General features: G+C 35.2%; 1 long non-coding RNA gene across 4 annotated transcripts in view; it reads left to right on the forward strand.

Moving 5' to 3' along the window:
- LOC120303075 overlaps positions 1–26,781 on the forward strand; it is a 158,647-nt gene that overhangs the window by 95,195 nt on the left and 36,671 nt on the right. For 2 of the 4 annotated variants that reach the window (XR_005555346.1, XR_005555343.1), the window contains one exon: positions 17,981–19,183. The exons of the other annotated variants lie outside the window; for them this stretch is intronic. This is a non-coding gene — a long non-coding RNA (uncharacterized LOC120303075). Of the gene's footprint in view, positions 1–17,980; positions 19,184–26,781 lie in introns of those variants that run through there. 4 annotated transcript variants of the gene reach the window in all.

Genomic DNA, 26,781 nt, shown 5'->3' on the forward strand with positions numbered 1-26,781 from the left:
GGTTGCCTCATAATCACATGGTATACTACTGAAGTTGTAGGTTTTTGGTCTGATGATTTTATTTTTATTCTTTAATTTAAGTTCTAATTTTGTAAGGTCTTGATAATCTGTTCTACAGGTCTATTTTTTACAGATAGAATGTAAACTCAATATTTAATTCAGGATCTAATATCTTGCTAAAATTTGCTACAATAATAGGGTAATTATAGGTATTGTTTAAATTATAAAAGTATTCATAATGCTGTCATCCATGCTAAGACCATAAAGATCATAACCTTTGTTATTGATCAAAATTATAGCTCAAAAACTTTACCAACTAGAATGAAGAAAAATAATTTACGTCAGTTATGTCATAAGAAAAAAGGAACATTTCACTTCTGTTTTGCATGTGCCTGTATCTTTTCCCTCTCAACCAAGCATGATCATAAACAACTTCATCCTTAAATTAATAGAATAAAAAATGTAACCAAAGAAAAGTTGTGAGGAAGAAGAAAAGAATGGGAAGAAAAGAAATAAGGCACAAGGTAGTTTAGGAGTATGCTTAGACATTTGATTAGGTTTGGGAATAAGGCAGAAGTTACTACACAGTGTACACATGCCTTTGGTTTTAATCCAGCCACTTCTGAAGTAGCAGGTTTACTTGGACTTGTTTTCTACTCTTCTTCAGTAGTTTATTGGCTCTTTCCAATTTAGGATTAATATTAATGATAACATATTAAACAATACCATCTATTGAGTTATAGGGAGCATGCTTTCTCTGTTGTGACACCTGCCCTTTCAAATGACATCCTTGATTCATGTGGCACCCATTTTGATAACATTTAAAATATCCTTGAAAATTTAGCTGTTCCCCTTGGCCTTTGATAGAGTCGTATCAAGCCCATATAGAATTTTATTTGGTTGAGTCTTTCTTCCAGATATATGTCATCTTTGTTCTCATTGTTTGACTGTTTTCCTGCTTTTAATGTTGTAAGCTGCCCAGAGTCTTCTTGAATGGGGAGCCACTAAGTTGAATGAATGAATGAATGTTGATGGTTGAGAAGGAGAGTCGGGAAGAAGAGATTGTGCTATACAAACAGAAGAAAAGGAGCTTAATAGGACTACATGGATTATTTTATGGCCTGCGATGTCTACCTTTGAAGTTAATAAATTAATAATTTATGACCAATCCCCCCCTCCCTTGTGATGGTTTCTTTCAAAATGAATCACACAGATAACTATAATATCTGGAAGATTCAGATTACAAGGATCTCTTCTAGTGCTGTTTACATTTTGAGCCTCTATAAAAGTGGCCCATAATTAATCTTATAATGATATGATAATGTCAGATGTAAGATTTCTACAGAAAAAAATCATTCCAAGAGTAGTGTTCACTTACTTGCTTCCTTTACTAAGTGAAAATATATTCCTGCAAAATTAAATTTGCCTGTATGCGCAGTAAACATAAAATAAGACTTGTATAATGGAAGTATTTAGATAAACTTTTAGATTACATCAGCAGTTAGTAATTCAATGTACTGTATGGAAATGCCAACAAAACCACCATCTTCTATCATTCTATCCAGTATGTATATATGTATGAATCTTAGTCTGTCTTGCAGAAATGTTTATAGAATCCATGTTTATGGGAGCTGTTCTGTTGTAGCCTGGGGGTACATACTGTATAGGTAATATTTGCCATAATAGTCTAGTCATGTGGGGATATATATATAGATATAGATATAGATAGATATATAGATATAAATATATATAAATATGTTACAATAGAGCACATTTTTTTTGCTCGGATCTTACCTCCATTTAATGGACCACTGTGAAATCAAGGCTTTGTCCATTAAACTGAGATATATTTGCAAATGACACTGTTAATGTCAATTGTATAATCGTGCAATTATATAAATTGATGCAAATAAGGTACATTCAGATTCAGTAGAGGTTCATATTTAATGAACATTTCATATTCTGTCAGTTTTACCCCCTTTGTCTCTGCCTCTCTCTTCCCTCCTCTCTTTCTCTTTCACACACACACACACAAACACACACACATAAAATGTATCAGTGAAGACCCCTGGTTGATTGTAAGAGGTATTAACATTTTCTACTGCTGTTACCAATATACTTCTTATCCTTATTTTCCTTTGTTTGAGAAATGTTTTTTTATATAATAATTGATATATTGTGAAGATGACAGATGGAGATGTTAATCAGTAAAACTTTTTTCTCATATTGCGTGTTTTTCAAAAGTAAAGTTTTAATGTCTATACATATAAATGCATTGGTATCTTCCTTTCCATTACTCTTCATTGGTTTCTCACTCATCTTCTCTTTCCTAGTATTTTTATTTTTTGTTACCTTTCCTTTTTCCTCATTATTTAATTAGTTATTTTTATATAAATAGTCTTAAGCTTGATGTTGTTTATAAAAATAAATAAATGCAGGATTATATAAATTAACAGTATACATTTTAGTTGGCAATCAGTCTATACCCTTCCTTATGGGAAAGTGTGATTTAGAAATACTGCACCAGACAATTTAAACTATCCCTCACTGACAGCATCACTGCACCCTTAGCTCTTCTCAAGAGATTGTCCGTTGTGATTGATAACATAGCCTCTTCTGATGTCAGCAGGCTAAAGAGAGCACTTATGGCCTATCAGGATATGGCAGCACAACAGACCAACAGAAATTAAAGGAAGAAAAGCTTCTGATGCTTTTAGAAAAAGCACAGCTTTAGCCCACTAACAAACATGTACTTAAATCACTTTGAACATTTGATAGGTTATAACATCAAATTAAATTCCAGTCTCCTGACAGGTATAGAATCAGAATCACCTAGCTGCCCAGAAAGTTATAGATGTGAATCTTTTGTGGTTTTAAGGAAAGTGAATAAGCCATTAATTATCTTTATAAAAGAAAACTGCTGTTGCTGATACTGCTAGCAATTTGTACAGTAAACATTAATTAAAACAGTGCATTTTTCATAAAACAAAACTGAAAGTGCTTCTAAGTTTCAAGTATATGTTAAAAGAACTCCTTTTTAAATGCTTTGATCACCTGCTAGTTTCTCTTAGGTTTTTGGAAATGTCATATTTTACTCATATGCAAAGTGATCTCTAATTTTATCCTTGAGTTATTGCTGTGTATTGTGATGAGAGCAGTGGGGCTTGAAATTAGATACATAGTTGCTTTCAACTTTATTTTTATTCTATGAACCTCTGAATTCACAGACAGCAGGCTATTTAGACGGGCATTATCTAAATTAGGCAAAGCCCAATTCACAACAGATATTATTTATTTATTTGTTTATCAAATTTATATGCTACTCATTTTGTGGTGCGAAGCAACATTATACAGGTAGTCTTCAGCTTATAATCACAATTGAGCCCAAAGTTTCTGTTGTTAAGTGAGACATTTGTTAAGTGAGTTTTGGCACATTTTATAACGTCTCTTGCCACAGTTGTTAAGTGAATCACTGCAGGAATTAAATTAGTAATACAGTTGTTAAGTGAATCTGGCTTCCCCATTGACTTTGCTTGTCAGAAGGTTGCAAAAGGGGATCACATGATCTCAGGATATCACAACTGTCATAAATATGAGTCAGTTGCCAAGAGACTGAATTTTGATCACATGATCATGGGGATTCTGCAGTGGTCGTAAGTGTGAAAAAAGGTCATAAGTCACTTTATTCAGTGCTGTTGTAACTTCGAACAACTTACTGAACTTACTGAACAACAATGAACTGTTGTAAGTTGAAGATTATCAATAATCAAGGAGACATACTAAATCTGTTCTCTTTTTTCTTTTATTCTTGGCACTAATGCCACTGACAAAGAAGGTATACCAAAAAGATAAAATTTCAGCAATTGAATTAGAAAGTCAAGTACAATTGAAATTACATGCTGGTGATGTTGTACTTAGTCATTTAGCCAAAGGACTCATTAGAATTAATAATGGATACATAACAAGAACATAGTTCAGTGTCAGGTTATCAAGTTAATAATGACAAAATTCAAATGAATTTTGAATTTTGAGTGAAATTTTACAGTTGAAAGCAATTTTTGTATTAAAGAACGGTGTTCAGTATCATTGCTAAAAAGGTCAAATACCTTGGAATCTATCTGACATAAAATAATATAAGGGTCAGCAGCTACCCAAAGAGGGCAAATCAGGAGACTCAAGCGGAGCCTTCCAAGAGAAACAGAACTTTATTTGGCCAAGTGAAGTTGCTGGGTGGAACACTGTCTGAAACACTGGCAGCTGCCTTCAGAAGTGCCACACACTGGTCAGTTAGGCACTTCTTTATATAGGCAGGCGATAACCAATCACAAAGACAAACATGTCAGTACACATAATATCAGCCAATCACATTTCATTCCTTTCCCGCTCTTTTCCCTGTCTCTGGGTCTGTGTACGTGTTCTTCCTGCCCTTACAAAATGGCGTCCCTAATGCAAGCACAGTTTACAGAAGCAAAATGGCGGTAATTAGGCTAACAACAAGAATACCCTTTTGTACAATCCCTATAATAATAAAGATCTATTTCAAAGTAATTGTTCACAGATTTGGAAAAAAATATAATGGCAAACATTTCCAGATGTCTTATGAAGAATAGCAGGTATAAAAATGAATATTCTACCAAGGCTTAATTTTCTCTTCCTAATGAATGCAATGAAAATTGCAAACCAGGTATTGAATCATTGGCAGAGAGCAATAACAAATTATTGAAATGAAATAACCAAGGATTTAATTCAAGATACTACAGGATTCAAAAGAATGAGGTGGTTGAAGAGTTCCAAATTTCAAACTAAATAATCAGGCTAGCTGTTTAACTTGGATCACAGATTGGATTGTGTCACTTTATGGTTATCTATTTATGCCAGATGATATTTTCAAATATGTACAACTTGATTGAACAGAAATAAATTGTCCAAAAGAGTTTATACAATAATAAACAGCATATTAAATATTTTGGATACATATAGAAAAAGAATTGGTTCCTTTCAAACCCCTCTTATCTTATTTTAATGAAAAGGAGAAGACAGGGAAATTCATTCAACAAAAAGCTAACAAATTTATAGATTACAAAATGCATTAATGATAATTGATATTTATTGATTGATATTTATTTATTGTCTGGATTTTAATAGCAACCCGTAGTTTCAAAAATGATATATTGTATTAAATTTACTAAAAACCAATTAATGGAATATTGAATTATTTAATATTTAATTCACTGGGTTTTTTTCACTTTGTTTTATTTTTCTTTTTGTCTATCTCTTTTTCTTCTGTTTTTGAATAAAAATATAATGATATGTTTAATAAAAAACATAATTACAAAAGTAATAAAAACATTGATACCTGGATCAACTTTTCTTTCTTTTAATGTTCAAATTGCAATTTTAATTGCTTAAATTTAAAGCAGCATTAATAATGTTAATCATCACCATATAGCAAATGCAAATCTGCTCACAATTGTTTCTGCCAATTTAGTACTTCAGCATTCTTGTACTGTTCATATATGTCTCATCTCATTTTCTGTCTCCTGGAAGGAAAACAGGTGCCACTTTTTATCTATATTTGCTTGAGGTGTGTGTGAAAAGATTCTATTAATCTTTTCACACACACCTCAAAATAATAATGAAAATCGGTCTGCTATTCCATAGGAAGCACTGAATCTTTCCTTACAAAACAAGAACTTAATACCTACTTTTCCAACATTATCTGAGGTCCTATTTATTTATTTAATTTTATATGCCACCTATCATGAGATTCAAGGCCACCAATAAATCTACTTGTTGTGTTTAAGAATCATGAGTTTATCCTTCTTCTTTTCTTGTGAGAAGATTAACATTGACTTTCAAAATAATGAGCATAAACTTTCTTGTGGGTAGCAAGGAAATGGTTGGTCATGTTCTTTTTCTCATCTGCATACAATTCTGGAATATTCATGGTTTGCCTGACACTTCCCAGTTCATATATGACTGTTGTATCAAGTAAATAGAAATGTCGGAAAATGAAATTAAATTGCAATACAACCAATTTGTTTTTAACCTCCTTTTATGCAGATTGAATCAGTTGTGCTTTGCTTGTTTAGATATTTACCATGCAGCACATGTCTCTTTGCTTATTTGCAATTAATCTGTTTTTTTAAGCTAATCACACAGGGGAATTCTTTCCTGTTCAGGAATTGGGCATAGATTGCAATATTGTGAAGGGCAGGCCAGCTTTTTGTTAAGTAAATAAACAGCTGTGATTCTTTAGTCAGTGCTGGAAAATATACACAATGTGTTGTTCTTACTTTTTGCTAGAGACAAGGAAATAACTTATGCAGAATGATTTTGAGTTTGCAAACATTTTAAAAAAATCGTACTGAGGTTAGTGACTGTGACAATGTAGTTTAAAGAATTTTAGATTTTTCTAGCAAAGCTCTTTGCACCTAATTACCCACTACTGAATCAATATTCTTGGTCTCCAAATTGGTACCTATGAAGTTTGGTCTGCATGTTTTTTATCCAGTGAATGAATGAATAAAAATTAGATAAAAAACAGGGATTTTTCCAAGTCCCGTGTCATGCCAAAATTATATGAGAATACCTTATTATGTTAATATTATATAATAGCATAGTAATTATATTATATACATAAATATAATCTATATAAATATATTTATATAAATATATTAAGTGGAAGAAGGAAGAGGGGAAGAGGGTAGAGGAGGAAGAGGAAGGAAGGGAGGAAGGAAGAGAAAGGAAGGAAGGAAGGAAAGGAAGGAAGGAAGGAAGGAAGAAAGAAAGAAAGAAAGAAAGAAAGAAAGAAAGAAAGAAAGAAAGAAAGAAAGACTGAGTGTTATTTTATGTATAATTCATTTTTGGTGGGACAAAATGCAGTGAATGTTTGTAACACAGTCAAGAAATGTGGAAATGACATTGGTTGGTCTGGTGGATGACTTTTAGAGGACCTGGATGAAGTAGCCCCCCCCATTAAACTTCTTGGCAGCTTTCAACTCCATCAACCAAAGCATCTACCAGCAAGGATTAGGGACTAGAGGCACTGTTTTGCAGGGGTTCTAATCCTTCCTTATTGGGCAGTTCCAGACTATGGTAGTGGAGAGAGGAAATCAGGTAGGTAGCCATTATTGTGTCTGGCACCAAAGGACCTGGTTCTTTCCCCCTTTCTCTTTTCTATCTGTATGAAAGTGCTGTGAGAGGGTATCTGTCAGTTTGGAATGGAATGTCATAAATTTGCTGAAAATACCCAGTTGTACATTGCTGGGACAGAGATGTTTTCAGAATTGTATCTTGTTTTATCTTTTACCAGTTTTACCTTAGAGACTGTATCCATAACCCTAACCAAACAACCTAAAATAGAATCTAAACAAGTTGCAATTGCTATTTGTTTATTCTGAGTTTCTGTCTACTCTGGTATTGTTTCTTGATGAAGAGACATATTCAAGGGAGCAGGTCCATAACTGGGTTGTTCCTTGACTCATAGATACTGCTTGATGGGCAATTGGAAACCACAGTCAGGAGAACCTTTCCTCAGTTTCTGATGATGCTCTAATTGCAGCCCTACCTGGGGGAAGAGATGCCCTTGTCACTTACAGACATTTTTTTGAGGATTGAGTGGGAGGATACTATCTGTGATTGTTATTTATGTTCCTTGTTTATTGCTTTGTTTTGAGTTAAATTATTTTATGCCTTATAGTGTTCTTACCATGGATATTTTGGAAATATTTAATGTTATATGTTGTTGTAAATCAGTAGGAATCCTTTGATGGTATGGAGGCATGCAAATGGAATAAATTTAAAAAATCATCACTAAAGAAAGAAATCTTGATCTAAAAGTGTAGTATAGAAATAAAATCCATATAACGTTTTAAGCAATTGAATTCATCTGTGTATGTATATATTGAGATAGCGTTCTCAATTATAGTCAGAGCTGTCTGGAGGTCTGAATCCCACGATGGCAGAGGTCATAAAGTCCCATCAGCAGTGATGGATCTGCTAGAATCAGAAAAAGATATCTTATTTCTTGGGCAATCAAGGGCAGGTCATGGCTCTAATTACTTCCCCTCACCTTCTCTGACCTTCTGAAGGAGGGACAGCCAGTGACAAACCTATTGACAAACATTGCTGCTGCAGAATTAGAAAGCTGAAGAATTGGCTTTAAAATCAACTTTTTGTTTTTGATTGCTGAAGTTATCTGGAAGGGAAAGAGCAATAATGCTCATCCAGCAGTGAAAGTATGGGTTCTTGGGTAGGCTTTGATCCTTGCATGTGCAAATCTTAATGCCAGATCTAATTACTTTAGTATTTGAATGACACCATAGAAATAGAGGCTATGATAGCGTCACGCTTTCATTTTAAATTTGCAGTGTGAACACAATTAAATGTGTAGGATGAATAACTATAGTTTTACTGCTGGTGCTTCATTGTTACACAAAGGTTCTTTTAGTCTCTGAGTTCCGTACTGAGGTACCAAAACTGCATCTTTTCTTTTGTACAGACTTGTGCTACACAGATAATATCCACTTTGTATTAGGAGTGGCACTGCACCTGACCTCTGCTTCAAATATTTGAGACAGACTACAAAATGTTCTATGGAAGTAATTCATGCAAACTAAAAGTGGTGGATTTTTGACCTCATGATTAAAACCAATATGTTTATTAGACTTCTGTGAAAGCCATACATACAATACTTATCATGTTGATGCTTTTTTAGTGTAGTTCGGTAGCTGGCACACTTTGTGTCATTCTGATTCTGACTGTGAAACAAAACTGCAACATGAAACAGCTTTTAGATTACTCAGATTGTTTGGGTAAAGCAAGTTGTATTGTGTACTGTCAATTGATGACAACCTGAATGTTCCATTATATTGTTAGTATAGCAATAATACTGTACTGTATTTTTTTTAAAAAAATAAATACAGTAGTAGTTGTAATGAAGAAGAATATATTTCTGATTTATATTCCTACTTAGAGACTAATATAAATTGTTCTGTATCTTTTAATTTTAAATAAAGATTTTATAGCTTGTGGACCACCAGTAACTAGAAACTGAAGGTTTGTCTAGTTTGACCTAGTCAGTAGAAATAGTCAAATTAAGGTCAAATATCTTTCAAAATACAGTAAGTTCATCTTTTAAACTGAAATATGACTGTTGAATATATAAGATCGGCTTATATTTTGTTAACAGAATAACAGAGTTGGAAGGGATCTTGGAGGTCTTCTAGTCCAATCTCCTGCTCAAGTAGAAAACCCTATACCATTTCAGCCAAAGAAATGGAAAGTAAGATTTGCAATAGTTCAGAAATATGCCAGTTCTGATAACTTGAAAAAAAACTGATTTAATTATTAGATTATTTTTAATTTCACATTTTTCCCAAAGTTCAGTTAGAAAACATTTTTAAAAAGAGTGTAAAAAATGCTTAGCAAAAATCCATCAATCTCTTATGTTTGGACTTGAAAAATGGGGCATAGTATTATAATGTATAATTATATGTATAATGATAATAATGTCCTTTGGCCAATGATATCTCAATATTATTGAGATGTTCTGAACAAACGTAACATAGGCTTAGGTTAGAAGATAAATTTAATTATTTTAAAAATTAAACCAGACAATATGCACCTCTAGGAAGGTAACTGAAAAAAAATATAGTAATATCCCAGTGATATTACCACACTAGTTTAGGATATGTACTTAACAGAAAAGAACTCTATCTAATCTCTTAATGCAGTCTGCCCCTATGTTTAAGTGAGTATGTGTCTATGTATGTGTGCATGCATATACATATGTAGATATCTAAACATTTTTTTTACTTCTTAGTTTAGGGCTGAGAAAGAGTGACTGACTCAATGGCACATAACTAGCTGGCGTACTTAAGGAGGGATTAGAATCAATCAATCAAATATTATTCAATTGTAGACCAGCAAGGGGGATTAGAATCTGCTTCTAGTAAAGCATCCAACCACTACACATTGATTTATACTGTATTCTATCTCTGTCTCTGCCTCTCTGTCTCTCTCTCTCTCTCTCCCTCTCTCTCCCTCTTTCTCCCTCTCTCTCTCTCTCTCTCTCTCTCTCACACACACACACACACACAAACGAGATTTTAGCATCTAGTCTAACCCCCTCTCACTGCAGAATCCATTACAGCATTTCTGACACATATCATGCCAACCTCTGAAGATCATCAATGATGGAGAACTTGCTATTTCACATGGCAACCTTTTTCATTGGCTGACAGCTCATAGGGTCTGAAATTTCCTCCTGTACTCCACACTGAATTTCATTTGTTCAGGAATTCAAGACAATGTACACAGCACTGCCTCTTCCTATTTTATTTTTCTCTATGACAAGAACTTTCTGAGATGATTGAGCTGAGGTTAGAATTACTAACCCAAAGTCAACCAGTGAGCTTCCATGACTAAAAGTGGATTTCCTCCTGTCTCACTCTGGTACCACCCCATCACTTTAATCACTATACCTATATATACATAAATGTGTTTGTGTGTGTGTGTATTTCTGTTTCTGTTTTGATGTTCAGACTCAGTATTCCTTCCTAGTGATAGATTTCTTTAATTTCTGTCATGGCACCGATAACAAATAAGGGATGGTAATACTATTAGTTGAGAATACATAGTAAGGAAACGTTATAAATAGCAATGTTATACAGCAGAAATTCTAAAATAAGTAGGCTAGCACTAGTCAATTATATATTATAAAAATAGTTATGGAAAAAATGACGATTGAGATTTTAAAATCCTGGACATACACAAAAATGTTGAATAGTTATAAAAAAAACATTAGTTGATACTAAGTTTGGTATCCTGGACTTTATTTATATATTTATCAACATTGTTTTTACATGGCCAATGTTCAGGAACACTTGAAGGTTTACAGAATTATATGAAAGTGTAAAAGATTCTATTTATAGCCTGTCCATCCTTACTAAAACTTGTCATCCTATAACAATTCTTTTTCCTTCTCCTCGCTCATTAGTAGATCTGTGAAAGAGTTCTCTTTGCTGGCCTCTCAGTCTCTAAAACGTGGATCACTCTAGTAGGTACTCTAGAAGAGGAAAAACAAGTTCCCGTCTCCACTGCTCACTGCCCGCGTTGCTTCCCTAGATTCCATACAAGGATTAGCATTGGAGAAAGCCATTGAGTTATAAAGGCTATGATAAATCATCATCTCTCTCACCTTTAATGGTGGTTAATGGAAGGGAGCCTTCTTGGGCAGGTTTCTTGATAGCCTCCCATCCAAGTATCCAGATAGAATATGATTTAGCTTTTGCATTATAAGCAACAACAAGCCAATTGCTACCATCTGCTAGGACACTGCATCGTGCTTACTTCTTTGAGTTTCAAGTCATGTAACAGCTATGATTTGTCATTAAAATATTTTAAATATGACCATGTAATTACACTTAAATCTTAAAAATTAACATTCATGTTTATCATGACACTGCTTCATTAAAGGCGTGACTGCATGTTTTTGATAGGTCAGACATTCAGTTGGCTTGCTACAATGGTTCTGTCTTGGGTTGTTACCAATTCTGAACTTTTCTCTGTGGTGCAAGATGTAAGAAACTGAAAACAGATGGTTTTATCCAGTAGGAGAGTATTAATGAAGAAGCAGTGATCCTGAGCAGAATCCCAAGAGGGTGGGAAGAAGTTGCATTTGCCTCACTTTCAACAAGATTCTGCACAGCTATTAGTACTATTCCCCTGCCCAGCTCTTTGCGCCTCAGTAGTTAGCCAAGAACTTCATTCAGACTGCAGTTTGTCCACTTGTAACTTAAGCTGATAAGACTAAACAAAAATGTGTGTAAGGCTTAACGTAACACCATTCATCCGTCTATTAATGCTAAGGGGAGTTGATTATGTTATAGATATAAGAATGTTTAGGAGCACTCAGAATAGATAGGACTTAAGATTTGCAGGCCATCTAAATGGTCTGCACAAAGTGTCAATATTCAGCAGTACTAAAGGTATGTATTTATTTGCAGTTAGGCCATATTAGGAAAACAACGCTATACTTTCCTTACCAACTAAGATAAGGAATGCTCAGTATCCATGGTTCAATTTTTAGTTCCATAAATAGGCAATGGAGAAATAGTCTATGGAACAATCCAGTGAGGATAACAAGAGTTCAATGTAGAATAGAGCAGCTAGATTTCAAGTATTAAATAAGGCCTTGCAGTTGTCAATGGAAGCTGATAATTAGCACAACACTTCTTCATGGCCCTGAAATGTCACTGTTGGGAACCTTGAAAAACTGAAGAGAATTTAATGGGAAGCATGTGCACCTGTACTGCACAGGGCCCTATATATAGTTCCTTTCTTTTCATCAGTTTTGATTTGATTGCTATAGCAGCAGCATTATCATGTCTTTTTCAATGTTCTATAATGTAGGTAAAAGAATACTTTATTTTTAATCAGTTTTCTGATTAAATGCTTTAGTTCTTGTTTTGAGAAACAAAAGGAAAAAAATCTTATGGTTTTAACATCAGCAATATTAATGATGAGACTTCCTGTTAGATTTTTGGGTAGCTTATGACTACCCAGATTCTGTTCAGGACATGCTTTAAATTTGAGAGTGAGGGGTCTTCAGCAGATAGTCATTCCAGGTGTCATTTTTGCCTTTGAGAGGCTGGTATTGTAAATATTTGCCTAATTTTCAGAAGTTCACCAAACACACCAGGCATATGGAGTGAGGCTGATGAGATGGGAAGCTGCCAGGCTAGAGATAACCCTTATGTAAATATATCACAACCATCCAAGACAACAAAAGATGTGCCAAGTATCCATTAATGGGAAGGCTGGAAGGAAGGAATCTAAAAGTTTACCTTCCTTGACAAACCTTTGAAATCTTTGCCATCCCTCTACTGTTTATTATGTTTATCAGAAATAATAATTCAAATCTAGCTGAAACATGACTATGAGTCTTCTGCCAAATCCGAATAAGATGTTGAACTAAGGTTTATGCATCCAAAGAGCTGGGGCTTACTTCTGATCCTTTATGTGAAGCCAAACAGCAGTCATAATAATTGGTCTCAATTCTGGGTTCCTTTTTTGGAGGAAGCATTTCTGTTTATTGGCCTATCATGAAGCTCATCCAAAAGTCTATAGATTTCCTTTCACAACTGATCCAATCTTTGGAATAACTCTTGGGTTCACATCTATTCAGCTATTCCTATGGCACTTGACCTAATCATTTTGGAATGAACACAGAAATCAAACTGCCAATAGTTGGTCTTTCAATATGTGTGTGGGATTTTTGTGAGATAAAACATAGATTTGTAAGCATTCAGGATCAACCATGCAATAAGAGGACAGAACACATGTGAACTTTGTAACCAGTTGGAGGTCCTTCCTCCCAATGACTTTTCCCAGTGCCTTTGGACATGCTCTTTCACTCCATCTCACCTCTGTCATAACTATCATTGTTTGATCTTGAGATCCAACTTTCCTGCAAAAATGGGATATTTCCTTGGCTTTCTCATTACAGAACTTATCAGTCCCAGGCACAGTTTTCACAGAATCACAGTTGCTGCATAATCTTGGGTTCAGCCTATTCTTTTGGATCCTATTTTCTTGAATGCTTGATAAGGGATTATTGATGTTAGGAAGAGGCTCAGCACTGTTGATTATCATTAAATGGAACCTTTGGTGTTGAATTAGAATCCTTAAACATACAAAAAGCATTATTTTCAGTCCGGTTATTTCAAGTTTATCAATTCATTCCCTGTTCCACTGTTGAAGAAACCTCTATCTGAAATACATAATTACATCACTGGTTCTGCTATCTTCATTGACTCCGACACATTGCCCAATCAGAGCCCTTTATGTCCATCACCTCAGTTTTACCTACTTATCTCAAACCAGCATTAATTCAATGTCTATTGTGAGATAGTTGGCAAGCCACCTCAGTCTAGTTGGATTTTTTAATATGCTTTATTAAATAATTTTTAACAAGATAAAATAAATGATAGAAAAGGAATAAACAAAATGGTGAATAGAAAAGAAAAGAAATAAGAAAAAGAAAGACATAAAAAAGAGAAAGAGAAAAGGAAATATTACAAGAAGCAGCTTCTGATATTTTTAACATTGGTTATAAATGCATTTATATTTCACCCTCTCTCTCTATGATTACATCATATTTTCCTTCTTTCAACAGCATCCCCTTTCTAATCATCAGCCCCATAAATCACAAGCTCATTTTTTTAATTCAAGAGGATGACACGTTTTAGTAAGAATGGGGAGGCTATAAATGGAATCTTTCAGGGTTTGATATAATTCTGTAAACCTTCAAGAGTTCCTGAACGTTGATCTTGTAAAAATTATGTTGATGAATAGGTAAATAAAGCAGCAAATCTGTTCGTTGTTTGTTTTTAAGAAGAAGATTCGTTTAAAGAGAGCTGTGTATTACTGTTTCTGTCTCCAAAGATTGTAGCATACGTTTTGCAGTGCTTCTGCTGATAAGAATATAAATTTTCAATGACTTTATTACTACTTTGGCAATAGAACATCACTTTGCATCCTCTGAGGCTACGTTGCCTACTCCAGTGCCATTTGATCATCTCTAGTCACTTGCTGTCTTGCTCTTGCAGCCATAGATGAGAATAGCCCTTGCTCTTGATTGATCACTTCCCCCCACTTCCTCTGCATCTGTGACCTTTCTACAGGTCTATCCATTTTTTTTAATAAGAATGTTAGATACATATTCAGACATAGCCCCACTAGCAGGTCATAGACCCAAAGCACCTCCAGCACTTCAGGAGAGTGATTAGCTGTTATTTTTTTCCCTTCCAGCAGGTAATCCTTGACAGAGGGAGAAATGAACCAGACAAATTCACTATTTTCTTTGCTTAACTCATCCCACATTGTAATAGTAAGGACAGAGCATCCCTCTCCTGGCATCATTACTGAGGCAGAATACGGACCGGCAAACTAGGGGAGTGCAATTTATGCCTGTATGCTTTTTTGCCAGCTCAGAGACTAAAGGACAGCACTTAGATGTGCCCATCTGGCAGTGGGGTTTCTTGGTCTCTGTAAGCAAGAGCTCTTTTCTCACTTTTCCTGTTCACCATTATCTTTCTGGAATCCAGAAGACAAGTCTGTGCATCTTGTTTCTCAATCAGATGATAGCCATAATCAAAGCTGCACAATTGCCAAATTGATTCAGTCCCTGTGGGTCATATGGCTGCCACAACAGTTGTCCTCCTTGCCAGACTGAACATGAGCCTTGCATCATTAGTGTCAGGTTCCAACCATGTCAGGCTTAGGCCACCTATGTTGTCTTGAATATGGTTTATCATACATCTTGAAGAACTTTGTTGGAATACAATACTCTTTATAATATTTCTGAAAGTATTTACTAAAACCCTAAAGCAGAAAAAAACCAGCCAGCCAATTCAAGTTAAAAGAGAAAGAAACACAGTGCTGGCTTTAGGAGCCACAAAAGAGCTGACTGTCTCCATGTGACTGTAGAGAATGTCCTTCAGTTTGCATGCTTCAAAAACTATATTTTAAATAGATGTTATTTAATTAAAATTGACAATTGAGTTTGCATTTTTTTAAAAAAAAAAACACATGCTCCTATTTAGGATTAGTATATTTATTTCTATTGCCCCTGTTAAATCTGATGGATTTTTGTATGTAACACGCTATCTCCAGAGTTTATATTATAAAGAACTTTGGAGTTCCTTAATATGGCATGAGTGTTTTTAATCTTCATTTTTCTTAAAGAAAGCTCAGATATGAAATATGTATTAATGTGTATACATTCCTACACCTGCATAGGGTCAGATGTATTTAAATAATTCCAAAAAGTAAATTTATGATTGCAATAGCATTTTCTAGAGTTGCCTAATTAGGTAAAAATACTGCAGATATAACCATACATAAGGAATACTAGATACAGTTTTTAAAATTAAAAACCAACTAAACTTTAGACGAAAATAATTAGACCGGTTTGTGTTATTGTGTATTTTTTCTCTGTGTTTATCTAAATACAAACTTCAATTTCTATACCGCTTATATATAAAATTATATATAAATATATATGAAAGTGTATAAATGCAGATAGTCCTCAACTTACAACATTTTATTTAGTGACTGTTCAATGTTACAAGGGCACTGAAAAAAGTGACTTATTACTTTTTTTCACACTTATGACCATTGCGACATCCCCAGGATCATGTGATCAAAATTTAGGGCTTGGAACTGGTTCATATTTATGATGGTTGCGGTGTCCTGGAGTCATGTGATCACCTTTTGCAATTTTCTGACAAGCAAAGCCAGTAGGGAAACCAGATTCATTTAATAATTGTGTTACTAACTTAACAGCTACAATGATTCACTTAAGAACTGTGGCTAGAAAGATCATAAAATGGGGCAAAATTCACTTAACAAATGTCTCACTTACCAACATAAATTTTGGGCTCAATTGTGATCATAAGTCAAGGACTACCTGCATACATTAACTTAAACTAAAAAAAAAAAAAACAATTACGGACTATAAGGACATAAAGTTATATATTTTTATTGCTCATCAAAAAGCTTGATGTGTACAATAAAAGTGCAAAAGAAGATCCAAAAGGTTATTCCATTTATTATTCCTGACACATTTTAAGGAAAGTATTCAGATAAAATGCTCATTATTAAAAATGTATAAAAAAGTGAATATAAATTGTCATGTCTTTTAATTTTTTTCAAAAAAATGAAGATGTATTTTTATAGATTTTTAAAACATGTTTTAAAGAAAATATTCTTTCAAATCTCAAATATTTAAAAACTTTGTGTGGAGTCCAAAGCTGAATGGTTTAAGAGGGCTGATATAAAGATGATTTTAAAATCCCAGTCACAAAAGTAAATTAAATTGGAAGTAAACAAGAGCCCTAAAATATGATGAAGTGGTTGACTTACAAAGTTGTCCCTTTTGTTGACATAAGCTATACACTGGGTAGGAGTGACACCTACAGCCTCCTTTGATGCTCCGTAACAGCAGCAGCCAGAGCCATACATGTTAGGAGAGGGGGAGAAAATAGATACAGGGATTATGTCTCATTTTCTCTCTCAAAAACAGAATAAATCTAAGGAGATTTATTTATTCCCCTTCTGTAATTATTACTCATATCATTTCATAATCTCTTCCATCCATAGTAAATAGAAAGAGAAAAAAAATGTGATGAAACAATGTCAATGCAAGGCACAGCAGTATAACTTTGTTTTATCATGATGCCTCATGGTTCCAGTATTTCCCATTATTGTGAATTTGTGTTGTTCTGAAAATATACTTTAGTAAAACTTTGTTTTAAAAAAAATATCATACTGTTACTGTCGAGATCAGAATTTTTATTCACTGAGAATTGCAGTCTTTGTTAATTTCATGAATATAAGTAACAACTAACAACGAACAACGTTCAGTCGTTACTATAATTGAAGTTAATGAGATCTAAATTGTTAGCCTAAAAGGAAGGGGCCCTGTAGGCCATTACCATTTTTAAATGTCAAAATGGCAGCTTTTTGTCTGTCATATTCAGGTTATATACTTTATCAGCCAAACGTTTTCTAGTGTGAAACAAAAAACAGTTATCTGTATTGCAAAAACAGTGTAGAGTACCTACTACATAAAGAGTAGAGCTCATTCAAGCCAAGTGCCAAATTTGAACTTACTATAGAGTTTTCAGTTATCAATCAAGCCAGTACTTTCCAGACTTGATTAGCATTCAGTTCTGTCTCTGAGTATATTCTAGGTGTTTTGTTTTTGTTTTCTGTTGCTGTGTTGCGCCCAGATCCCATCTTGATTTTGATTTGCATTGGTTACATATTTTGTATTCAATAAATATCTTCATTTTAAAAAATCAGATTATATTTGATTTTGGGGTAGGAAATGGATGGAGGGAAGAATAAAACTCTTGTTTTTCCATCCCCTTTAAAAATCACACATTTAATGGCTTATAATTTATTTTAGGAGTAAGACTGATTTAAACCTCTGATTCAGAATTAACTGAAAAGAATTTTGCACGGTTCTAAGGAAGGACCTGTAGCACAAGTCCAAAGAATCACCACCATCCAAAGGTAAAAGACGAGAAGAGAGTAAAGAAGCATTGCACCATGGAGTCACCCTGTGGGAGGAAATGTGAAGCTCTTATCTCCCGTTTTCCAAGTCAGTCTGGTGAGATTCTTGTAAAATAGGTGAACAACAATAAAGAAAGTGATTTGACCTTTTCATGGAATTGTTCTGCTTTCTTGCAATAATACAATTATTTCATTTGATTAGCACATGTAATATGTAATGCAAATAATTGTACTATAAATGTATATAAATATATATATTATTGAATTTTATATATTATATATTTATTAAAAATATCTATAAATGTGCTAATCAATCGACTGAATTTGCTTGCATCTATTTACACACATACAATAATAGACCTTTTGGAGATGTCAGCCATTTTTAAAGAACTATTTCCAGCTGATAGAGTTTTAGGAATAACAACTTTCCCTAAATAAGCAATAAGGCCTCTACTGAAATATATTGATGTTTCCCCTAGATCTATTTAAGTAGCATCCTATACCTCACTTTTAAAAAGGACATTAAGTATATATTGACTGTGCTGTGTCGCTGTTTGTAGATAATAAAATATTTAATGAATTTAGTTTCACTCAGACTCAAACTGGGAAAAAAGCATGAATACTGCCTGTTCATTTATAGGGCCTTATCAACCACTTTCTGTATCAATATTCATGGTATCCTTCTGAATTGACATGGACTGGAAATTGGAAATAATTCTCATTTTTATTGTGAGACACATGCTAGAAAGTGGAAATAATGTGTCTCAATCTGTATGTTTTGTCATTGGGAGCTCTGCAGTTTTCTACCCTTCATCGAGATGAGCTTTTTTCATCCTGGGGCCCTGCAGGTAATGCTCAAACTGCAGCTTCCGTTTCCCAGCCAATAATGCTTGATGTAGAAGAAACAACTGCGAGAAATTGTCCAGAGTCCTAGTAGGTGTTATCAACATGGAGACAGCAGCAGCTTAAAATACAGTCAGTAAATTGAAGTTCTGCCCAGACAAAATGTTGAGCAGTCTTACTCTGATATTAAAGTTATATTTTACTGGATTTAGTTGTTTCTGCTAAAATATGTACCCATTGTTCTTTCACTACTTCTAAGGCAGTGCTTCTCAAATAGTGGGGCGCGCCCCCCAGGGGGGGCGCGAGGCTCCGTAAAGAGGGGCTCGTTTGACCTCGGCAAATACTGTCATATTGGATTTCTAGATCGGATCATCCGACTCACTCGCAAGCGGCAGCCCGACGCGGAAGACAACATGACCGCCAACGCACGTGACACATGCAAAGGACCCGATTGGATAGACATGATGCTCTATCCTGATTGGCCAAACCCGCCCGTGTGACTTTTAGACCCGGAAATCGGTCCTCTCTACAGAAAAAAAATTTTTACAGTCGCGCGGGGGGCGCGAAATGTTTTCTTCTTCCTAGGGGGGCATGACAGAAAATAATTGAGAAGCACTGCTCTAAGGGATCTAAGTTGGATGAGGAGGCAGTGTGAATAATTGAGATAGTACCTTAAGTTTATACACTTTCTCTGCCACACATACATACAATTTTGTCTAATGCCCATTGGCTAATAAACTGGTAAAAGGCATTAACTGAATTGTCATGCGACACAATTCAAACAGGATCGTACAGGCTGATTCCTATATATAAGAAGTTATATTTAATGTAAGATATTTACATATATTTCAGGTTTTTGTGACTCTTTACTCACTGAATGCGTGTACTCCTCCAGGAATCTATCACAAATCAAGGACCACAAATAAATATATTTGGTCTAATGGTTAAGGCATCAGGTTAGAAATCAGGAAAGTGTGAATTTTAGTTGTGCCTTAGCCATGAGAATCTGGCTGCATGATCCTGAGCCAGTCTCTCAGCTCAATTCTCCTCACAGGGTTGTTGTTGTGGGGAAATAGGAGGAGGAAGGAGTATTAGGTATGTTCACCACCTTGAGTTACTTACAAAATAAAGGTGGGATATAAATTAAATAAAATAAATAACATCCTGCACATACTTTGAAACATTTAGATTGGGGAGTCTGCCGAAGAAAATTGGAGGGTGAGAAGTGAGGAAAAGGTATAAGCCATAAAGGATGAAAGCAACCCTCATACTGTATGAGCAGAAGTCTATTTGGATAAGTTTGGATATGGCTTAAATTTTAAATTCTAAATGTAATTTAAAACTGTAATACTGTAAACCTAAAGTTTACATTTAAAACTAAGAGCAAAGTTGGTTTCTTCAATAGTAGTCTGTCATCCCCATCTTCCAATTGACTGTCAGTTTTTGTAAACAGGCCAAAAGGTCTGTTGTATTTAGCACCAGGAGCATCCTTGTCACTTTCTACATAGGTTTGTTGAGCCATGATGCCTGAGAGACAGGGAGAAAGCTTATAATGTAGATGAGAATATAAATTTGCTTTCGAGGCACACATATAAGCTGGATGAACTTGGAACACTGAAACAGAAATTTCAATCACCCTGCCAAATGGAATGATGAATATTACAGCCTTGCAATTTTTAAATAGATCAGTTGAACCCATGCTAATACATTTTCCTAATTTCAGCATTCAGATTTCTAATATATGATTTATTTATTAAATTTATATGCTGACCATCTCACTATTGAAGCAACTTTAGGTTACTTACAGCACAATAAAAACAAGAATATAAAAATATTAAGCACTAAAATTAACAGGGATTGCGTATGATCTTTGAAGACTTTATGGATAATTCAGAAAATGACATGCTCCTTCTGTACTCTCTCTTATTGTCATCTTGAAATTATTTATTATATTGTACTGACTGACATTTTAATTGTTATTAGCTGTTTGAAGATTTCTTTAGAAGCATGAAGCAGAATTTAAGTTGAAAAAAAAATTATCTTTTTTGTTGCTTTGTAAAATTCTATATATAAAACTAGACATTTATAGGTATAACAAAGAGCTGAAATTTGTGGCCAAGTTGAAGAGATGATCAATAGGTTTGGATTTATTATTGATTTTGAAGATTCATGTCTTGCATTAATTTTTATAATTTCTATTATAAATTATAGTTTTGATTGGGAAACTGTGACTCTCCTAGACTAAGCCAAGTCCAAAAATGCTAGGGAATTTCTAAAAGCCTGGCATTTTGACAAATGAGCCATCAATAGACCCATAGACATAAACAATATCTACAAACTATGCAAAAGGGACAATCAACAAGCCAAAATGGAGACAAAAAGACCAAAACACCTCCCCACCAGCAATCAGCATCCAGATGAGCAGAGATTAACTCCAAGATTAACGTAAAACCAACAATCAAGGAAACAATAGCTCAATCAAGAAGCTGCCAAACAAGCCAACAGTAAACAGCCTAGTCAAAGAACCTCTAAAACCACGTCCACTGACTAGGCAAGCCACCAGAATATATACTGAGAGCAGATCCCACTCCTTTTTAGCACTGATGATGTTACCTAGTTTGAGTAATGAAATGTCTGCAAGAAAGCTACCAAGCTCAGAGAGTACCAAGGACCCCTCACTTATCTACCGTATATGCCGGCGTATAAGGCGACCCGGCGTATAAGACGACCCCCATCTTTGGCGCCGAGTCGCATTCCTAGAACGTCATCTTATACGCCGGAAACTACCAGTATTTCTGGCGTATAAGACGACTCGGCATATAAGACAACACCTGTCTTTGGCGCTGATTTTAATGCTTGCGGAAGTCGCCTTATACGCCGGCATATACGGTAATTCTATTTGCACTGCTATGCCAGATTTGACCAGTTAATATAGTATACTTCAATATCCAGAATGATCCTTTGATCAAATCCTTAAGCTTTGAGCACAGCTTCAAAGAAACTTATTGAATGTATAAGACAGTGTTGAATTCAAGGAAAAATATTTGCAAGTTTTTGTGACACTGACATTATGCTACAAAACTGAAAAATTAGAGGTTGGCTCCATAGGTAGTTAGCTCTGGCAGCAAGAGATGAGCTAACATACAGAAGCCAATTAACTATACAATGTTTATGCAGAGTTAAGCTGCAGGCATTTGAGTAGCCAACCAAGGAATGGAGAGTATATGTAAATAAATCCTCTAAACTGTACAGTATGCATCAATTCTACTGAGAAAAAAAGTATCCTGCAGTCTTTAGCCCACTATTTATAATTAATTTAGAAGCAACCTAGCAAGAAAAATGGCATAGAGCTTCATCTTCTTGAAAATATTTTCCTCTTTATATAATTAACCATCTACTTAGTGTTCTCCAGATATGTTGGGTTCACTATTCCAAGAATTTCCCAACAGCACAACTAACTACTTTGTAAATTTGGAATTAGAATTACCAATGCATATGGAGGTGACTATATTAGAAAAAGCTGATGTTGGGAAAAACAATAATGTTTGTCAAAATAAGCCTATTTTTTAATAAAATGAAAATATAGTTACATCCTTATGTTACATATGAAATATTTAAATGGCATTTTGTTACATTTTATCAATCCAAAGGAAAATTGTATAACTATTGCCTTCTCTAGAGATCCACTGGAGTTATAGATAATGTTCTTTCTATGATGATGTTTGTTTTATATGATGGATTATATAGTTCTTCCTTTACTCCTCATGCATTACTGTAATTGCCCACATTGGCTAGATGTGATGATGGTAAATATGAGTAGATCTGCATCCATAAATGGCATGAGAAATATATAGGGAACCTATAAACTAAAATGAATCTCAGCCTTTGTTTTAATTCCTGGATCACTACAAATCTTACTGGTCAATACACAGAAAAGATTCAATTAAAGCAAAAACAACCCTAAACATACTACTAATAAAAAATCATTTGTCTAACTTACTTTCAGTTTGGAACTGACTCAACTAGCTGTGCCTAACCACACTCATAGATGGACTGTAAACTAACAGATAGGAAGCAGCAGGTGAAGCTAGGTAAAATCACATTGAATACCTGCTTATTGCAAGGAGGTTGAGGGGTTGGTGAACTGGTGTAAGGAGAACAGCCAAGTTTTAAATACTGGAAAAACCAAAGAATTGTCGATTTCAGAAAAGACAAGCACAGCCACACTTCTCTGTTCATTAATGATTCACCTATGGAAATGGTTACCAGCATCAAATTCCTGGGTGTGCAGTTAACAAGTAGGCTGGCTTGGTCACTCAACAGCGAGACACTGGTGAAGCGGGCACAGCAGCGCCTCCATTTTCTGTGTTGCATGAGAAAAGCACATCTTCCTTCCCCTATTCTTATTACTTTCTATAGGGGGACAATCGAGAGCATCCTGTCATACAGCATCACAGTCTGGTTTGGAAGCATCACTGCTTCAGACAGGAAGGTGGTGCAGAGAGCGGTGAAGATGGCTGAAAAGATCATTGGCAGTTCCCTCCCTTCCATCTAGGACATAGCACATAAGCGTTGCTTGAGCAGGGTCCCTAAGATTGTCTGGGACACTACCCATCCTCTTCACAACATGTTTTCCTTGTTACCTTCTGGGAGGAGGCTCCATGGTATTCAAAGCAGAACATCCAGGTTCAGTCACAGTTTTGTTCCATACACTATAAACCTTGTGAACTCTCAAGCTTCCTCCTTCAAGAGGGACAGTGTTTAATATTCATATGTTATGTATATGTAGGGGTGTAGGTCTATACATATTTTGTATATAGTATGTATATGTTGGTCTTGGTGTATTCGGGTCTTTTCCCGTGTAAGATTGAGAGTATCTTGGCGATGTTTCGATGAGGTCCCACTCGTCATCTTCATGCTGGGGTCTTCAGCTTTGTGCTTGTGTGAGCAAAGTGTGATCGGAGCTGCTGTCTCTATATATTGGTGGGTGTGTATGGAGTGCTGGCTTAGTTGCTGTAGGTGGATTGGTTGGCTGTGTTGGAGTTATTGTTTGTGGATTGTTTGGCAGTTGCATAACATCCTGAGTAGTTGAGGTGCTGCCTGTGTGCCCATTAGTCTTTTGTGTTGTAACGATCTGGGTAATGGGTTGTGTGATGACATCCTGAGATATAGTGTAGTGATATCCTGAGTTCTGTGTTGCACCATCCTGGGTGGTTGGCTGTGTTGTAACATCCTGAGCTTTAGCCTTGTAGCCTCCTGAGTTCTGTGATGTGATGTCCAGGGCTGAAGGATGTGAAGTAACATACCAGGCTTTGGTTTGGCTCCGAGTTTGCGGTCTAGCTCTGTGTTCATGGAGTGTGTCTGTTTGCTTTGTGTGAGGGTCAGAGGGAGGTGCAGCAGCTGGTGATGTCGTTGTGGTTTGGCTTCTGGATTGTGGTTGCATTTCGTCTGAGGGATGGGTTTGGGCTTGGGTTTGGGTCTGGTGAGGGTGAATGGTGGTGGCATACTGTGTTGTTCTGGGTCCGGTGTCAGTTTTCGTGGCTAGGACTCATTTGTTGATTAGGGCTAGTTTCCAGATGTCTGGTAGGCATGAGGTATCATCACGTTTATTCATGTTGTGGGGGTGTTTTTTTATTTTGATGGCTTCCATAATTATTCTCTTGTTGTGGTGTTCAGTTTTGGAGATTAGTTTGGTTCCTTCAAAATCAATTTCATGTCCTGTAGTTTTAAGGTGCTGGAAGAGGGAGGAAGTTTTTTCTTCTTTTCTGACTGCGTTCTTGTGTTCTGCGATGCGTGCATTTATTCTCCTATTAGTTTGTCTAATGTATATGGCTGGGCAGATTTTGCATGGTATTTCATATATATGTTGTATATAGTATGTCTAGGTGTGTGTCATGTATGTGTTCACTTTGAGAGCAAGCAACTAAATTTCATTTTTCATGTGTGTCGTGCCCATAGTAAAAAATGACAATAAAGATTATCTCATCTCATCTCATCATCTTACCTTATCTTGCCTTGCCTTGCTTTGCCTTGCCTTGCTTTATCCTACCCTACCCTACCCCACCTCACCTCACCTCACCTCACCTCATCTCATCTTATCTTATCTTATCTTATCTGTTCAGTTAGCACAGGAGCCCCACAGGGCTGTGTGCTCTCTTCATTATTCTTTTCTACCAATGCCTACATCTGGAAGGATACCTCTGTTAAAGAACTGAAGTTTGCAGATGACACAACAATCATTGGTCTCAATACAGATGGGAGATAGAACAACTGGTCTTGTGGTTCAGTTGGAACAATCTGGAGTTGAACACTCTTAAAACTGTAGAGATGATAGTAGATTTTAGTAGACACCTTCCTATTCTGCCACCTCTTAAACAACACAGTATCGACAGTAGACACCTTCAGGTTTCTGGGTGCTGTAATATCCTAGGACTTGAAATGGACACCTAACATTAGAACCATCATTAAAAAGGCACAACAAAGAATGTTCTTCCTCTGTCAAACTCAGGAAACTCAGAATGCCCAAGGATCTGCTGATATAATTCTATAGAGGAATTATTGAGTCTGTCATTTGCACTTCTATAACTGTCTGGTTTAGAACTGCAATCAAACAGGACAGGTACAGACTCCAATGAATAGTTAGGATTGCAGAAAAAACAATTGCACAAAAAACAGTTGCAACCAGCCTACCTTCCACTGCGGACCTGTATACTGCATAAACTAGAAAGAGACTGAGAAAATATCTACAGATCCCTCACATCCTGGACATAAACTGTTTCAGCTTCTCCCCTCAAGATGCTGCTATATGACATTGCATGCCAAAACAACTAGACACAGTTTCTTCCCTCATGCCATCTCTCTACTAAACACCTAACTCCTACAGTATTGTCTTATGCCTAAAGGTATTTATCTATGTAATAAACTGTATTGTCTTATCCTTGCCATCTTTTTATCTTTCTCTTCTTTCTCATTTCTCATCTTTCCTCGTATCTTTTCCTATTGGTATATTATGATTTATCAATTGTTTGTATCTTATGATTTATGATTGTATCTTATGATTTATTATCTATGACTTACCACTTTGTTGTTTGTATGTACACTGAGAGCTTATGCACCAGAGATAAATTCCTTGTATGTCCAATCACGCTTGACCAATGAAGTATTCTAAAGAATTCTATTTAATATAATCACAAAACACTTTGGAGTATTTTACCTTATTTGGATTCATCAAAGACTCCTGAATTATTCTGATATTATCTAGTTGTGTTCAACTCAAATTCTTATAATATTTAAATATGACCGGGGATTATGATATTTGATAGTAAAAGCTTATTTTATGTTCTGTTCTATCCCTTGAGGAAGCAGCAGGTAGGACATTAAGCTTTCTGTTGCAGTGATTATAAATGCAATCCAAGTTGATCTGTAAATATAAAGTATAGCATGTTATACTATTAATTGTTGTATTGTTCAAATCAAGCAGTCAGCTTTTGTTTTAATATACTTTATTGATTTTTTTTAAATAGTCACCTTAATATTTGGTAAACAGCATGTTGTCTGGGTTTACATTTAAAAATAATAACAATTAATTTCTATAATTCCATAATAGTAGCTTTCTTTGATTTTTTTCTTCTTCCAGTAATATTCTCTTTAACCAATCTTAAATTAGTACATTTCTTAATATTTTGATAGATAACAATTGAATATAAACATTTTTCTAGTATTTAACAACCACATCAATGTAAACCTTCTTTTCTAAGTGATCATCTTAATTATCTCGTCATAAGATCTATTTTCAAAGTTCTGTACCTTTGTTTTCCCTGCAATGTTCAAAACATTCTTACCGGTTAAGAT

Source organism: Crotalus tigris, unplaced genomic scaffold, assembly GCF_016545835.1.
Source record: "Crotalus tigris isolate CLP2741 ecotype Arizona unplaced genomic scaffold, ASM1654583v1 scf7180000024456.194487, whole genome shotgun sequence".
NCBI lineage: Eukaryota > Metazoa > Chordata > Lepidosauria > Squamata > Viperidae > Crotalus > Crotalus tigris.